This window comes from Haemaphysalis longicornis, unplaced genomic scaffold, assembly GCF_048455015.1.
Source record: "Haemaphysalis longicornis isolate Haplotype H1 unplaced genomic scaffold, Haemaphysalis longicornis Haplotype H1 scaffold_10, whole genome shotgun sequence".
Lineage (NCBI taxonomy): Eukaryota > Metazoa > Arthropoda > Arachnida > Ixodida > Ixodidae > Haemaphysalis > Haemaphysalis longicornis.
The window spans coordinates 33,394,657-33,413,036 of record NW_027526204.1 but is presented as its reverse complement, the minus strand read 5'-3'; positions in this window follow the sequence as shown (position 1 = coordinate 33,413,036).

Here is an 18,380-nt window from a genome sequence, read left to right as displayed (position 1 = left end):
TTTCTGCCGCCCCCTGCAACGCTTGCCTTCTCTAGGGATCCACTCTGTTACCCTTAATGACCAGCGGTCATCTTGCCTTCGCATTACATGCCCTGCCCACGTCCATTTCTTTTTCGTAATCTCTACTAATATGTCCTTAACACGTGTTTGTTCCCTGACCCACTCTGCTCTCTTCTTGTCCCTTAATGTTACACCTATCATTTTCCGCTCCATTGCACGCTGAGTCGCTCTCAATTTAAGTTGAACCCTCTTGGTGAGCCTCCACGTTTCTGCCCCGTAGGGGAGTACCGGTCTGATGCAGCTGTCATACACTTTCTTCTTCAGCGACAATGGTAGGCTGCTATTCATTATATGAGAATGTCTGCCATATGCACCCCACCCCATTCTTATCCTTCTAGGTATCTCTGCCTCATGGTTAGGATCTGGGGTCACAACTTGGCCTAAGTGGATATATTCGCTTACCACTTCCACTGCCTCGCCACCTATCTCAAACCGCTTGGCTGTCCCGAGGTTATTGATCATTCCTGTAGTTTTCTGCATATTAATTTCCAGGCCCACGGTTTTACTCTGTTCGTCCAGTGCGGAAAGCATGCTTTGCAATTCGTCCCCCCCGTTACTTAGCAAGGCAACGTCATCAGCAAATCTGAGGTTACTGAGGTATTCTCGATTAACCCTTACTCCCACCTGTTCCCAATCCAACGTTCTGAATACTTCTTGTAAACATGCTGGGAATAACAGTGGAGAGATTGTGTCTCCTTGTCTGACACCCTTCCTTATAGGCATTTTACTGCTCTCCTGATGGAGGATGATGGTAGCTGTGGACCTATTGTAGATATCCTCTAGTATTCTTACATAATGCTCATCTACCCCCTGGTTCAGTAATGCCTGAATAACTGCTAGGGTTTCGACCGAGTCAAACGCTTTCTCATAATCTATGAAGGCTATATATAGGGGTTCAGTATACTCAGCGCACTTCTCTATCATCTGATTGATATTGTGAGTATGGTCCATTGTTGAATAACCTTTACGGAACCCTGCTTGTTCTTTAGGTTGACTGAAATCTAAGGTTGCAGAAATTCTGTTAGCGATTACCTTGGTAAGTGCCTTGTAGACGACCGACAGTAAGCTGATCGGCCTGTTTTTTCAAGTGCTTCAGGTCGCCTTTCTTATGGATTAGGATGATGTTCGCGTTCTTCCAAGATTCCGGTACACTTGCGGTCATTAGGCATTGCGGATGCAGGTTTGCCAGTTTTTCAAGTACAATTTCTCCGCCATCCTTCAAGAGGTCTGCTGTTATCTGATCCTCACAAGGTGATTTGCCCCCTTTCACTTCTTTCAAAGCCTTCCTTACTTCTTCGGTCGTTACTGCTGGGATGTCTATCTCCTCTGAACTACTGTCTCATTCAGCATTATCCTGGATGGCCCGGCTACTGTGCAGGTCCCTATAGAACTCCTCGGCCACTGTGACTATTTTATCCCTATTTGTGATGACATTGCCTTGCTTATCTTTAAGTGCATACATCTGATTTTTCCCCGTGCCAAGACGCCTCTTCACTGCTTTCAGGCTACCTCCGTTCTTTGCAGCGTATTCTATCTTCTCCATATTATACTTCCGTATGTCAGCTGTGTTACGCTTATTGATTAACTTCGAAGGCTCCGCTAGTTCTATTCTGCAGCTGCGGTGGAGATTGTCATGGTTTGCGTTTCCTAATTAGATCTTTCGTCTCTTGTGAAGGTTAACCAGTATCCTGTCTAGCCATAGTGCCCCCGACTTCTACTGCACACTCCGTGATAATGAGTGTAAGGTTGTCGCAGGCTTCCTGTGTCGTAAGCTCGGCTTCATTGTTAACAGCTGAATATCGGTTCTGCAGCGTGATCCTGAATTCTTCTGCTTTGCGTCTTACTGTTAGCTCGTTTTTCGGCTTCTTTCGTGCTAGCTTGTTGCGGTCCCTCCTCAGACCTAGCCTAATTCGAGATCTTACCATACGGTGGTCACTACACCTTACCCTTCCGAGCACTTCCACACCCTGCACGACGCCCGGGTTATCGCATAATATGAAGTCTATTTCATTTTTATGCTCCCCAATCGGGATCCTCCAGGTCCACTTCCGACTCTTCCGTTTACAGAAGAAAGTATTCATTATGCGTAGGTTATTCCGTTCTGCAAGGTCAACTGGTAGGTCCCCCCTGCTATTTCTACAGCCCAGTCCGTAGCTCCCAACTGCCTTGTCTCCAGCCTGATTCTTGCCTACTTTGGCATTGAGGTCCCCCATAACTACGGTATAATGTGTTTTTACTTTAGCCATTGCCGATTTTACATCTTCATATTAGCGTTCCACTACTTGGTCGTCGTGGCTGGATGTGGGCGCGTAGCCCTGCACCAACTTGAGCTTGTGCCTCTTATTGAGCCTAATTACAAGACCTGCTGCTCTTTCGTTAAGCTATGGTGTTATTCTATGTTGCCAGCTATGATTTTATTGACTAGAGGTCCCACTCCCAGTTCTCTTCTGTCCTCTAGGCCCCGGTAACATAGGACGTGTCCATTTTCAGCACCGTAAATGCTTCGCCTGCCCTCCTAACCTCGCTAAGCCCTATTGCATCCCACTTAATGCCCTCTAGTTCCTCAAACAATGCCTCTAGACTTGCTGCGCTAGATAAGGTTCGCGCGTTAAACGTTGCCAGGTTCAGATTCCATTGGCGGCCTGTCCGGATCCAGGGATTCTTAGCACCCTCTGCTGCGTCACAGGTCTGACCACCGCCGTGGTCAGTTGCTTCGCAACCGCTGGGGACTGAGGGCCAAGGGTTAATTGGCGTATTCATGGGAGGTTGTGGCCCTTACTACACCACGGTGGCCAATCCTGCTCTGGTGACGGAGTGCATTACCGGCAATGGTCGCCGGGGTCAGGCCGCACCCCGCCCCTTTGTGCAATTCCACCAATGCGCGGATTTTTTTTTAATCCGTCGGGAATTGTCCGGCACCGGGATTCGAACCGCGGTCCTTCTGCACGTGAGGCGGATGCTCTACCTCCACGCCACCGCTGCTTCGTCTCAGCTTGATCCCTTTGTGTCCGGAGCCCATTCTTCTACCGAGGTGACGCGTCACAAAAACATTGGCGAGCCCGCCAGGATCCCTTTCCCCATTGTCACCTGTTCACCGCGGTGGAAGAGATGGATCTCGAAAAGTTAATGACATTGGCGAGTAGCTTGGGGTTGACTAAGGAAGAGATGTTGGACCTGTACGAGAGGGAAAATCAGAGACGCCGAGAGGAAAGAGCAGCAGTAAGGGACGCGAATCGAGAAGAGGAAGAGAGAGCGAAGCGCATGGCGGATGTAGAAAAAGAAAAGCTAGCCCAAGACAAAGAGTTGGTCGAGTTAAAGCTACGTTTAGCAAATGCCAGTGCATCAAACCAAAGTGGTGAACAATCCCCAGTATCTCCAGTACCACAGATGTTCAAGAGTCCAGAAATTTGCCCAAGAAAACTCATGGCTCCTTTCGATGACAAAAGAGATGACCTCGATGCTTATCTCCATCGCTTCGAACGAGTAGCACTAGGGCAAGGTTGGGAGAAGAGTCAGTGGGCGACAGCATTGGGTCTCTGTCTGGTCGGCGAAGCACTTAGTGTCTTCGGAAGAATGCCGGCATCAGAGTCTATGGACTACGACACTGTAAAGACAGCACTGCTGCAAAGATTTAGACTGACAGCCGATGGTTTCCGCGAGAAATTACGCAGCGCAAAGCCAGAGGATGCGGAGACAGGAAAGCAGTTCGCTTCGCGTCTCCTGAGTTATTTTGACCGGTGGTTAGAGATGTCCAACACAGAAAGGACGTATGAAAAACTTCGTGAGCGAGTGGTGACAGAACAGTTTCTTGCGTGTTGCAATTCTAAGTTGGCAGTATTTTTGAAGGAGCGCAGCCTAAAGACCCTTGAAGAGATGACTACTGCCGCAGATCAGTACTGTGAAGCTCAGAGGCTTAAGAACTTGGGCAAAATGAAGGAAGAGGGCATGGCGGCGAGCATAGAATCACCGGAAAGTATGACACGAATGTTCACTCCGAGGGCTCCATCGCGTTGTTTTCTTTGCGATCGCGTAGGGCATCGTGCCGTTGATTGCCGAACTGTTGCTAACTCGAGGCAAGCACCTTCAACTTGCCAGGTGTGTAAGAGAACAGGGCATGCAACAGAAGAATGCCGTTTTCAAAAGCAGGAGACGTCAGCTTGTGCAATAAAAGCGAACGAGTTCGGCCCAGCCCCGCCAAAGACAATCACAAGCACAAAAGAAAAAGAGACAACACTTAGAGAAGGAGAGGATCGGGCGACACAAGGATGGCAAATGCCTGTTGTAGATGGCGAGTTGCGGGGAGAGCGAATATCAGTTCTCCGGGACACCGGAACGAACACGGTATCGGTGAGGAGGAGCCTTGTCACGGAAAACGAGTTTACTGGGAAGGAGGCACAAGTGCTTCTTGTAGATGGAACGGTAAGGTGCTGCCGGAAGCAATCATTCAAATTTCGACCCCTTACTACACGGGAGAGTTAATAGCGAAATGTGTAGATGAACCACCGTTTGACGTGATTCTAGGTAACGTGAGAGGCATTAGGGAAGTGAATGACCCTGACACGAAATGGACGAGCAAGTTAGCGGATATGAATGGAGAACGAAGACGCCCAGATGAAGAACGGAAAAAGGATAAAGAAACAACAAAAGCAATCATTTCAACCCCGGTAATGTCTATGACAGCGCGCGCAATGGCCGCAATTGAGAAAAAGGAATCGCTACATGAACTCGCTGATTCAAGTGCACCAGCGTTGGACAGGTCACCCGAGACAATCACCCGACAACAAAAGAAGGATCCATCTTGGAGAAATTGGTGTCAACAAGCTTATTGCGAAGATCGCCGGCGACATTTCAAAAGTACCAGACGACGAGGTTGGAGAGCAGACAACAGTAAGAGCTGCAGGGCATACGGCAACCCCCCTCAACGAGGCAGGAACTTTTGTCAAGATAAAGTCGCACAAGGAGGTCATCGATACCGGAGCAAGGATGAAACCTGCAGTGGACCACGAAAATCTTATAACCAAGTAGAACAACGAAGGGGATCGCGAGTAGTGGTTGTACAGAGCGCAGCAAACGGTCGGCTCAAAGTTCGTGGCGCAACTCAAGGACGTTACCAAGCTTGCTGGGGAAGTGGAGATGCAGGTAAACGGGCTGAAGAACTGCGAGGACAGAAAGAGTTTCGAGGAACAGGGTGTTTCAACCCAAAACAGTACCTTGTCGAAAGGCATTATGCCGGACAAGCTTATGGACGCAAATACAATGGCTTTTCGAGACAGGGCGGTCTAGATCGTAGAGATAGAGTTTGCCAAGGATGTAAAAATAGAAGGAATCCCTAGCTGAGCAGAATACTCACTCTAAACTTTTTTGCCTCCCATATACTCCCTAGAGGTTCTTTTTCGCTTGTCCTCTAGTGATCCTCCTTGTAGGTGTTCTTTTTACTACATGGAACAGGGAGGTTTTGTTTACCTCCTCAAAACAGGGCGTTTTTAGGTGATGGAAAGGAGGTATTTAGGGAGTGTTAAGAAATGTCCGGGAGATTTTAAGGAGTTGAAAATGGAGTATTCTTTACTTTTAAAGGGCGTTTTTAAGTGATGTTTATGGAATTTTTAAGCGGTTGAATAGGAGCCTATTATGGCTCCCTTGGGAAGTACTTATGGTATTTTAGGGGCGTTTTTAGGAGGTTCAAGGGAAGCATTTACTTCTTTTGCATGGAGTTTTGCCAAAGCTTGGGGAGTTTTGTAGGCCTTCCGAAAGGAGTTTTTCGAGGCCACAAGGGAGAATTTCTAGTTCCCTGCGGGAGTACTGATTTCACACGGTTTTTGTCGATTTCAGGTTTATTTCAAACGAACTTTCGCAGACAAGTTTACATGGTACATGGTGTACACAAGGAGGTTCCGAAATAAAAACTTAGGGCGACCTTCTATCAGAAAGCACAAATGGTACATTGCTAAATAACACGCCAGTTAGGAATGGAAGACAGCAATACGATGCTAGTTGAATAAACCGTAGAAACAATATTACTAGAAGAACTGGAAATACGCGAAAAATAAAGATAGGCACAAACACAACCGCATGGTAAGTGAAATCATTATATAATACTAGCGGATCGAGAACGCGTCGGTACTTATCAGAGCTTATCAGTACGCATCAGTACTCAGTACACAAAGTGAAAAAAATGGTTCCAGTGGTTTACAATAACAAAAAAATTTTTCAGTTGGTGGTGAAATGAGCGAGAGCAGTGTGCTAGTTGAACAAATTGTAGAAACAATATTAATGCAAGAACTGGAAATACACGAAAAACAGATCAGCACAAACACAACCGCATGGTAAGTGAAATCATTATATAATACTAGAGGATCTAGAACGTGTCAGTACTTATCAGAACTTATCAGTACGCATCAGTACTCAGTACACAAAGTGAAGAAAAAATGGTTGCAGTGGTTTACAACAACAAAACAATTTTTCAATTGGTGGTGAAATGAGCGAGAGCTGTGCAGAGATTTGATATTGAAATGTAACGAGCACTTTGTAGGTGGTAAAGGCACAAGAGATAAATGATGCAGGAGACAGACAGCAGTGAGATGGCTATGGATAAATGAGTAATATAAAGAACAAAAAATATGCTGCACAAAATACCAGTGCGTTTTGATAAAGACACAAATGCGCCAAGAAAAGTGACCGAGTCTGACGGGTTAATTGCAATGATATAGAACAGAATGGGTGCTATCGCGACAGCTTCTTTAGAGTGAGCACAAAAAGCCATGAAATTCATGTTTTTCGGATATTTTTAGTTGATTCATTTCGCACCTGTTGCCAACATTATTTAGATCATTGTTTCAACTTAAATTATTTTGTTAAAATTATTGCTTCACTAAAAGATAGCTGTATTATCAGCATGTAGAACGGCCCATCAAATAGCCTCTTTTCAGTAAAAAAAAAGAAAAAAGAAAAAGTCAGAAACATAATACGGAATTCTTTTTGACTACTATCCAATGATTACAGGATTGAAAACAAATAAAATATTAGTGAGCGATATTCATGGGATAAAAGTTAATTATTTCTAAATCCTTCACACGTGGTTTGGTGCTGGCAAGGTCCAAAATGGCATGTTCCACAAACGTTAGAGCTCTGTGTGCCTTCTTGGGATATTGAATGTTCAAAACCCAGAACGATACAAACAGACTACACAGTCCTCCCAGTAAAGATGATGCACTCAAGACACGCTGGCCATCGATGTGGAGGCCAACTTCCGCGTTCATGGAATGCAGGCAGGTAGTCAAAGGAACATCTGTCTAAAAAAGCAAAAAAGAAAAAAAAATGCCCCACACGTAAAATTCTTACTCATTTCAATACTCATTCTTACCGACCAGAGCGGTAAGAATGAGTCAGAGCCTTGAACGAAAACAACACAAAGACTTATATTTGGACAGGCAAAACACGGTACAAGCACGAGGACAGGAACGTAAGCGGTAACTTAGAATGAATAAAAATGCCAGCAACAGTTCAAATACAAAACATACAATCAGGAGCGTTGACAAATAGATATTACAAAGTAGAGCAGTTAACTAAAAAGAACACGAACAGTTCGATACATATGAGAGACAGAGTCCCACAATATTCATCTACCAGGCCAGACGATGCACCGCTGTCGGAGGCGATTCGGCTACCTGAGAACGACGCCCAAACGTAGCTAACTTGCTTCGGCGCTAGTCTCTTTTTTTTATAACTGCGCACTTCGCGGAAATAAAGGGCACAACCCGCAACGCGCCCGCCGCCGACGAGCGCACCACTTGCCTTTCTTCCTTCTAGAATCATCGACACGCCTTAGCACTGGCAAAGCTACGCTCGCCCCCTCGACAGAACTGAGCTTCGGTGAAAGCTGAGCAGCGGAGTTTTTATTTTGGTATTTTCTTGCCGGCAAGTGGTCGCGTTACCGCCGCTTCGTTCGACAAATTCCAGCGTTTTCTAGGGGCAAATAGAACTGAACTGAATGAATCGGACGACTTAACAAGAATTAGGCCCTGAACAATAAAAAATGAAAAAAATATACGGTACTTTTAGACGTCGTACGCTCGAGTTTGTGGCAACGTACCCGTGTGCGGCTCTGTCCTGAAGTTCGGAGAAATGTAGGCGGGTTGCGTTCCTTTTCTCGTCTTGCATTACGCTTTCTTTTAAATATGAGCGCCCTCTTTCCCGACCTCTCTACGTTCCTTCTCGCTTCCGTCTGACTGCGCTGATTTTCGCCAGCATGAAGTAACCGTCACGTTGCTTTGAAACGACGCCGCGCGCGACAAGCGATTTTATCTCGAATGCCCTGTTACAAACCGGCTTACAAAAGAATGCGAATGCATACCCCAAAACCCACAAACAAGTAAAATAAAACGAGTGAGCGCTTTTTTCCTTGTCCGTGCGTGTACGTGCTGTGTGCGGCACGGGTATTTCGCAGTTAAGCCTATCCAAACGTTTGACAAACGCATTGACTGATGACAGACCACTTACCAGCGAGCTGTCCGCAACTGTCGCCGTATCCAAATGCTGTTAGCGGCTGTTCGTCGTGTGACAGGGGCACATAAAAATCTTTCCACCAAATGGCACTACTAGTCCTTCGCAAATAAAAAAAAATAATGGCCCAAGGCGAGGCGCTTGAAGCTCCGGCAGCACCAAGTCACCGGCCGCGCTGCATTGATTGCGCGGAGGTTGTTTACATCCGGGCAGCAAGTCGTGCCGCCAGGGCAAGTTGAGTCGCTGCAGTCGGGTGCGTTGGCGCGCTGGCACGAGAATTTAAATCGTCTATATATGCGCAAGCAAGCGAAACAGATGAACATTGCAATTGTTTGCAACGGCGAGAACTGTCTCTTCGTTAGCAGCAGAGTTTGACAACACCTATCGCCAAAATAAACAGATTAAAACAACACCGCCGCGCTGTCTGCCTGTGATCGCGCTGGTTGAAGCATCTATACGGGTATACGTACGGTATCGGTTTTGTAGCTGTATGCAACCTTCGCGTCGTGCTTACTCGTTCTAATTGGCATTAGGCCACGGTTGAAGTGCTGATACACGGAAGCAACACAAGACTAACATGGCGACCGCCCGCTTGAGATGATTACCTCCGATGGGGAGTTTATTGTGGACGTGGTAGTTTACAAGGAACCGAACGCCATCTCACAAATGGTGTTAAGTCGTTCTAAATCCTCCCTTTTGCTACACGGATGGGCAACGGTACTACCATGGAGGTTCGTCCACATTTTTAGATCATGCCTAGGGAGTACATTTTTTGCTATAGGTACTTTCCAGGGCACATTACTTGATTAAAATTCCATTTCCGGCTAGTTTGCGTTTACAGTGCTGTGAATTGGTAGATTAGTGATGTAGTAGTGTATTTTGCTGAATGTCCAAAATGAGAAAGATATGTTAAATTAGCAAGGGAGCAGTGCACTAGATAGACGACAATGTAATGCTACAGCAGATTTTATGAGTGGGGTGCCGTGATTAACCAATCAGTAGTCTGTATGTTAGGCATTGCTGGCATAATGCCTGAGAGAAACTGTTTTTGTGAATTTACACTAACGCGCACGGAAAGTGACACTTTCGTGAACTTTTCAGTGATTATACCTTTGTGTCATAGCTGTGGCCCTTAGAACTGAACTGAACTGTGCTGTGAGAAAGTGACTCACTGTGATTCGTGATGTGAGTGCGTGTATTGATTGATTATGGGGTTTAACGCGCCGACGCAACGCAGGCGATGAGGCGCGCCGTAGTGGAGGGCTCCGGATTAATTTTGACCACCTGGGGATCTTTAACGTGCGCCGAAATCTCGAACACACGGGCGTTTTTGCTTTTCGCCTCCATCAGAAAAGCGGCCGCCGCGGCCGGGAATCGAACCCGCGACCTCGTGCTCAGCAGCGCAACGCCTTAGCCACTGAGCCACCGCGGCGGGTGAGTGCGTGTATCATCGACCACAAACGTGGAAGCAGTTTTTCAGGAAAAACTCTTGAAGACGGGGGCAAATGTCAGGAGTCAAGGTGCGAAGACGGTGGAGACGACGACGAAGAAGGGATAAGAAGCGAGAAATTTCTGGAAGCTGGTGGAGAAAAGGGGGACGGAGAGAAACGAGAAGGAAGACGACGAGCGGGTGGATGAGGAGATCGTGGTTCGAGGCGACCGAAGGAGGCGGGACCCGAGGTCTGGGAACCCGCAAGGCACCAGCGGCACTGCCCCGTTGGCCTCCTCAAGCATTTGACGCGGGTGCTCCTGGGCAACGGCGGCTCCGCTCCGCTGGCTTCAGCACCGGCGTGCACGGGCACACACGCACCAGCGGCTTCGTCCCACTGGCCCCGTCACCATCTTCACGGCGCTGCGCTCAGGGAACCGCCCCAGCGACAACGGACACCCGACTGCTTCAAGGTTCCAGGACGCAACAACAAAAAGTGCGGTAGGGAAATGGCCTTGAAGAACATGTAGATAGAGCGCGAGGACTCGGTTGTAGTTATGAACTCAAAGCTATTTAGGGTTTTTTCTGTATGAGGGGTACTTCCATCACTTTTATTGTCATTTTGTTTTACGTTCGCAATACTTTTGCAAATCTTAATGGGGCACTGACACAAAAATTTAGAATGTTGTTTTTTTCGTTGCGATAAGTAGCTAGTGACCTACTTATAACCTGTAGAAACCTCATTTGCTTCAGCGTGCGACGGTTGTTTAATTAGAGGGATTTCAAATGCGGCCAGTCGCAGTTTCGGTTTCAGCGAGTGCCGCGAAACGATGGATTTTGTGGATTTTGTGTGAACAAAGCTGACCACGTGACCATCGGAGGGATATCACAGAGCAGAGCCGCCGTAGCACTGTCGAATCCGCATCGACGGCAGTTTCTGCGAATGCCCCCACGTACTGATCTCGTGAGGCGCTTAATTGAAAAGCGACCGTGGATGTGACGCAGGCGCTGCGAGTGCAAATGCTACCGCGGCTAAACGCGCGACGCTCGAGGCGGTGGGTGGCAAGACGCGCGCTGGGAGCAGCCGGCCGGTCTGCCTACAGGTCCGCCTACAGATGTGTTCGGCTCAGCACTGCGGCGGATATTCGAGTGCCGCTCTCGTAAGCGGTGCAGATGACAATTTTTAATGCAACCCGCCATCGCATCATTAACTCCTTTCTCATTTAAGCCACTATGGTCGGGACTTGGGGACAATTTCGTGCAGCGGTAACAAGTTACCACTCGAGCTACCTGCGCCGGCCTGGGCTACTTCGCGGCCGTGGCCGCCGCCTGCACAGCGACCGTGCGGCTAGCTCAGTGGGCTTTTCGTGCCTCCGGCGCGTTTTCGCATCCAATGGTAATAAACAGTAATAGAAACAGAGTGCCTGGAATCACTGTAGAACTTTGGTCGCGGCCAGCTGCCCGATTAGCTGACGAAATCACGGCGCCTCCGCCGCCAACGATCGGGTCGTTCGTTCTCGAGAGCAGAAGCTCCGCCCTCCGGCCCTCCGATTGGAGCGGCGAGCCGGGCGAGCCCGCGTAAAACGCCGGTAGTGCGGAAGAGGCAAACACAACCTCGTGACCTGTTTGGATGTTGTTTATTTACAATTGCGCGCGGTCCTCTGCTGGCTCCTCGGTTGCGTTTCGCACACTTCAAAATTGATTTTAAATATGTTCTAGGCTGTATTCGCCGCTGATATTTTGCAGATGATGTATATGTGTTCCCACCAATCTATCTCCGACGTTATCTCGCCTTCAAAATTTTGTGTCAGTGCCCCTTTAAAGTATCGTCTCAGCTTGATCCCTTTGTGTCCGGAGCCCATTCTTCTACCGAGGTGACGCGTGACATCGGGGCACCCTCTCCTAAAACGTCCATTAAGAACATCATCTCGCCTGTCCCATACGCATCCCTTGATGACCATAAAATGCCGGACGACGGCGATGATCTGCTCATTTTCCCCCCATGCCATAACACTTCGGAATGCACTGCCCGATATTATTTTTTCTGCAGTGGCCGCAAAATATTTCGCGATAAACTAACCTGTTTCCAAAATCCAAACAATACGTCCTAAGAGCCCATTTAACTCTTGCGTTTACAGTTGTGTTTCTAGTGTACTCGCAGAATTTATCGCCTGTCATGTATTTTTATGTTTTGTTATGTGTTTTCTTTTCATTTGTTTTTCTTTCTTTATTTCTTGCAGTCAGAGTGTACCTCATTTCCTTATATTGCTACGAAACTTTTAACTTCGATGAACGCCCCCCCTTATGTAATGTCTCCGGGAACTTAAGGTTGCATGAATGAAAATGAAAAACTTGTGGCGACATGGAACCACATTTTGGTACCTTGAAGTTCTGTTCAGAAAGAATTCATGGTAGTGGGATTGTAAACGTTGCAAGAATAACTCGTCCGACAATGAAAAAATTATGCCATGTTCCCGGGGGGGAACCCTGAGGAAGATGCGAAGCAGCAGTGGGGGTTGGTTGGTGTGTCATCATCATCATCACCAGCCTGTGTACGCCCACTGCAGGGAAAAAAGGCCTCTCCCATTATTCTCCGATTGCCCCGGCCCTGTGCGCTACCTGCGACCAATTTATCCCCGCAAACTTCTTGGTCTCATCTGCCCATCTAACTTTCTGCCGCCCCCTGCAACGCTTGCCTGCAACCAACCACCCACTCGGTTAACCTTAATGACCTTAATGGTTGGTGTGTAAGTAGAGTTGAAGTAAGTAGTGTGAGTAGAGTGGGTGTGTGGTGTTAGAGTAAGGAGACGCGTGGGTATGGTGGTGTGAAGGTCTTTAATTAGGCAATGTCGGTAACGTCTAGTTGTGGTTGTCGTTTCGCCTTGAGTATGACTGCTTTGTGGTCCGTGAAGTGTAACGTCAGTGGATGTTGCAGTCGTTGGGGCTGATGCTGTTGGTTGTACTTGCGTCCGCACTCACGTTGACGGGGATGTTGGCTCTGGCGTTGACATCGGCACTCATCCTAGCAGCAGCGTAGCAGAACCGGCGAAGACGGGGGTTGGAAGCAGACTGAACGGCTGGCAGCGCGTGTGCACACCTGCTTTATCCGGCTGGTAGGAGGAGAATAGGGGAGAGACGCGCATGCGCAGTTGAGTAGCGCGCAGCGCGTGTGCACAGCAGGAGAATGGAGTAGAGATGCGCATGCACAGTGGAGTAGCGCGCAGCGCTTGTGCACACCTGGTTTGCACACAGCCTGGTGCGCACACAGCCGGGTGTGCACACCCGGCTGTGAGGAGGAGAGGTAAGCGTGCTCGCCTCGTCGCGACCCAGGAAGACACAGTCAACACAGTCGCTCCAGGGGCCATTAAAGGGTAAGACACCGCCGGGCGTTCAGCAAGCCGAGAATGCACAGTGGGGGTGTGGACGGCGAAACAACAAGGGAGAGACATAGCCCCGACCATGAGATGCTTCGCATCTAAAACGTATTTATCAAATCCCTGAATGTATTATGTGAATTTTAATTACCATGCCGTCTTTTCCTTGTAACTGTACTCATACAACTGGTTATTTAAATGAAGTTTAGAAATATTGATGAAATACAAGCGTAACTGGGCCGATATGATAATGTCTGCCTTGAAACGCTTTGAGCACCTTTTACGTGTACAAATTTGCCGAATTGGTTTTTTGGTCAAAGCCCAGTATTTTTCATGGTCCATTGACCCACATAGGTTTGCTCTAAAGTTGTTTACTAGGGCGTCACGTAGTCGCTCCGTATGTCATCACCGGCAGAATGTATCGGTTGTATATCATCTTCTGAGTGATAGAGGTAGCTTACATTTTAACATTCATTGCCCCCAGCCCATTCCAATTCTGCGCAGGATTTCTCTCCTGTGGTTGAGATCAGCACTGACAACCTGTTGGAGGGAGTTATATACTTACATTCTACAAGCTGTCCTAGCGCGTTTCGTTACACTTGCTGGAGAGGGTGCTTTTGGCATGTTTATTCATGGTTAGTTTAGATTTATTCACGTTTATTTTGAGCCCCACGGCCAGGCTTTCGGATTGGAGTTCCGCATGCGTTTTTTGCAGGTGTTCTCCAGTCTCACTTAACGAGACTATGTCTTCGGCACACATCAAATGGCTCAAGTATGCTCCGTTTTTCTGTAGTACTGTTTTTTTCCAGTCAAACTTCCTGAGCGCCCGCTGTGGACGTGCTGTGAACAGTTTTGGTGAGATGATATTCCCTGTCGTACTCCCTTTCGTAGAGGGATCCGAATTCGTCGCTTTGCTTGTGAAGCATTATCCTGTCCGTAAATCTGTTATATAAGACGTTTAAAAGTGTTGTATATGTTTCCTCTATTCCCTGTTTTTTATGCTTCCTGCAATGCTGCGGTGTGTACTGAATCAAACGCATTTTTATAGTCTAAATGTTATTTAAGTTTCGTGTGCTCTTCAGATTTTTCTATGAATTGATTGCCGACATGGGTGTGATCGATGCTTGAGCTAGAGAGAGAGATAATATTTTATGCACAAGTAGAAAGTGAGAAGAGTTGTAGGGAGCGCTGCGAGAATCAGAGGCCTCGGTCCAGGCTTCTGCTGACGGCTTCTTGAATGAAGTCAATCGGGCTGCGTTGCTCCTCTTCTCTTCTAGGTGAGGTCAGCCACTCTCTAGTGTATTGTTTTCTCATTTGGATGTATTGAGAGCATTGCCAAAGAATGTGGTCTTGGGTATTTGAAAGTTTGCACTGTGAACATGATGGTAATGGTGTTGTTTTGCCATATCTGATGAGATGTAGCCTCGCAGGTGTTTCGAGTGTTCCGGCTTGTGCTTGTCAGAATAGGGTTTGCTGCTGTCTTGTTAGGTTAGGGTGGGGAGCTTGGAGTAGTCGTTTCGCTGTTTTGTATTCTTTAAGGTGAAGTTGCGGGTGAGTTGGTTCCTGAGAGGTCGGACTTTGGCAGCCATTGCTGGGAGACCGGATGTACGCGTCTCGGGCAAGATGATTAGCCTTTTCGTTTCCCAGTACCCCAGCGTGGCCATAAATCCAGTACAGCTTCACAGTTCCTTGAATTTGCTTGAACAGGTGTGCCGCCGAGCGGGATGTATGACCGGAGTCTCAGAGTTGACATGCCCTCTTGTTGTCGGTATAGATATTGAGGGGACTGGCTGGTTGGGAGAGGTGGATAACAGCTTTGCCAATGGCGTATAGTTCCGCTTCTTCTGCTGAGTTGAACTATTTGTTCCCTTCTGTATAGGATCTGTTGAGCAGCGTCCAGTACGCGACAGCCCACGAGGTGCCCTGCAGAACAACACAAGGTGTTCTACGTTATCTCGCAAGGCCCATCTCTTCTAGGTGTTGGCGCCGTTGAGGCCATTTATTTCCAGATTAATGGCTATCCCTCCACTGCCTTGACACTACCGCGTAAACTACCATTGCTACAAACGTGCAGGGCCTAGACAAGGAACCAGTGTTATCTGGATGCCGTCCAGCAGATTTTCCGAATGAGTTTGAATTTCTTTTGTACTCCAGCCTCGGCCTGTAGCCACGGGTTTTGCGAATCGTGCCTTGTGCATTGTGCATCGTATGGCTCTCTGTTCCGTCTAGTGTAGCAAAACAAGCTTCGCCGTCTTCCCCTTTTATTCCGTGCTAAGGTATTTGACGAACTTCGCCGGCTCCAGCAGTTGGATGTGAAAGAGAGCAGTAATGCTTCAGAATGGGTCTCCTCGATTGTTGTCGTTCAAAAGAAGGATGGAGCCGTTCGTGTTTGTGTCGACTTACGGGAGCCTAACAAAGCCGTCATGACGGATAGCTTTCCACTTCCACACACTGAAGAACTCTTCCGCACTTTTGTTGGGGCAACGCATTTTTGGAAGCTCGGTCTCGCATCAGTCTACCACCAGGTATGCTCGATCCCGAAAACCGTGATTTGATGGATTTCATTACTCTCGATGGCCTCTTCAAACGCGTGTGTTCCGGGTTGGCGTCCGCTCCATCTACATTTCAACAAATGATGTCGAAAATCCTTCAAGGGTGCCCTAGTGTTTTGTTCTATATCGATGACATCATTGTTTTTAGGAAGGATGAAAAGGAACACCCGACCAACTTGACCGCTGTACTGCGGCGCATTAAGGAAGCCCGGCTCAAGTAAAACAAATGGGTATTTGGCGCAAAAAAACTTTCCTTCTTGGGACACAGGATCACAGCGCAAGACATTTCTGAATTGCAAGAGAAAATTGCCCCCATTGTGAATACTCCTTCGCCAACTGATGCTACTACTCTCCGCTCCTTTGTCGGTCTGGTCGAGTATTACGCCAAGTTCGTTCCCAGTCTTGCTGATGTGTAAGAACCAATGCTAGCTCTTCTCCGAAAAAACCAGCCATTCATTTGGATTGATGCTGTATACGCGAGTTTCCCAAAAAACAAGTTTATGCTCTCGTCCAGCAAAGTTCTGCTGATGTTTGATGCGTCCCTTCTGGCCGTAGAGTCAACTGATGCGTCCGACTGCGGACTGGGTGCTGTTCTCCAGCAAGTCGATGTCTACAAGTTGCGAACTGTTGCCTTTGCTTCGCGAATGCTTTCTCCTGCCGAGAAGAAGTACGGGGTGGAAAGCGTAAAGCGTTTGCGAGCGTTTGGGCATGTGAGAATCGGTATATGTACTTGTGGGGACGGCATTTCACGCTGTGCATGGACCACGAATCCTTGGCCTCGCTGCTGTCTCCGCAAGGCACTGGCCGCCTCGCCCTTCACGTCGTAAGCTGGTCGCAAGCTTGAACTGCAAAGTGCGACCTTTTTGCAGTTCCTTTATATGTTTCCTCATGCGTTGACCACAAATTCAATGTTGAAGTGCCATCCTGCCGTACAAACTTGTGGTTCAATGCATTTGTATCGAAAAATGCGACGGAATGGAACCACCTCCCCGTTTCGGTCGCCAGCATCACTGAGCCTTCATCGTTAAAGATGACCATATCAAACTCTTTTTTAAAAAAACTTGCATGACCCACTCCTCTCAGCACCCTCGAGGCCCTGAGAGTATTGTAATCAATAAATACCTTGTCTCACCAAGCAGCAGTTTCAACAGGCCCTCCGTGAAGACTTAATATAGCAGCAAGTAAAGATTTATGTCGCCACATCTTGGCCTGCACATAAGATGCTCTCAGGTGAACTTCAGCCTTTATTCTTGGTGCATAAAGAATTGTTCGTCGTTGACAACTTGCTCCTGTGCTGTTAACGAATCGTTGTTGCTTTTTATCCCACACCGCAAGTAATAACTGCTACCCACGAAGGTCACCCTGGTATAGTTCGGACAAGAGCTCGACTACGAGAATGTTTCAGGTGGCCGGCACGAACAAGCAGGTTGAACTTGACATCCAGAACTTCAGCATACGTCAGATGGCGGACAAACGTGCCAAGAATGTTGCTACTCCCTTGCAGCCAGCACCCTTGTCAGAACGCCCGTGGGAGAACATTGCAGTTGACATCGTCGGCCCCCTGAGAAGAGCACCACATGAGTGCAGACGCGCAATTACGTTCATCGGCTACTTTTCGAAATGACCAGAAGTTCAATTCTGCAGTGAAGCGTCATCACGTACCGCCATAAACTGAATGTTTTCTGTGTTGTCCCGTGAGGGTTACCCGGATGTGATAGTGTGCGACAATAGACCCCAGTTCTCCTCTGCGGAGTTCACCCAGTTCCTCAAAGGTCGCGCCAACTGTCATGTGCACTCTTGCATTTACGACTCTCAAGCAAATGGACTTGCCGAGTGGTTGAAGTTTGTCCTCAAGGATATCGTACATGTCGCCATTATTGGGCAGCATTCACTTCGTCGAGCTGTAATGAACTATTTGGTCGGACATCGCTGCACGCCGCATGCCACAACGGGTTGTTGCACCATCCGTTCTACACTTGCGTATACCTAGAACACGCCTTCACGTTGTGGGTCACCCGTCACCAGCCGTCTTTATTGATCCTGTTTCCGAACATCATCGTCTGAACCAGCGCATAGAGAGCAAGCAACACTGTAGCAAAAGGTACAAAGACCGCCGCACGGCCGACAAGAAGACAACAGCGGTCGTTTGTTAGTTTTTTAGAATCAAGAAACGTGGGATATCTTCTAAGGGCGACCTCGCGTTTAGCAAACCACGGAAGGTCGTCCGCCAATAAGGTCAATGAACGTTTCGGCTTGACAATGGACGAGCTCGGAATGCGTCGAAGTTCTCAACGGTGCCTGTGCATTCAGCCGCATGGAACCCGCAGCACAACGCTGCCTCCGAATCCGCAACCCCGTCTACGGCCCCTGAGGGCACCGAGGATCGCTCCTCAACAGCGCAGTCTGAAGCATCACCAGCTACGCCGATGCTACAAGCTTCAGCGGCAGCTGCGTCGAAGCACCCTG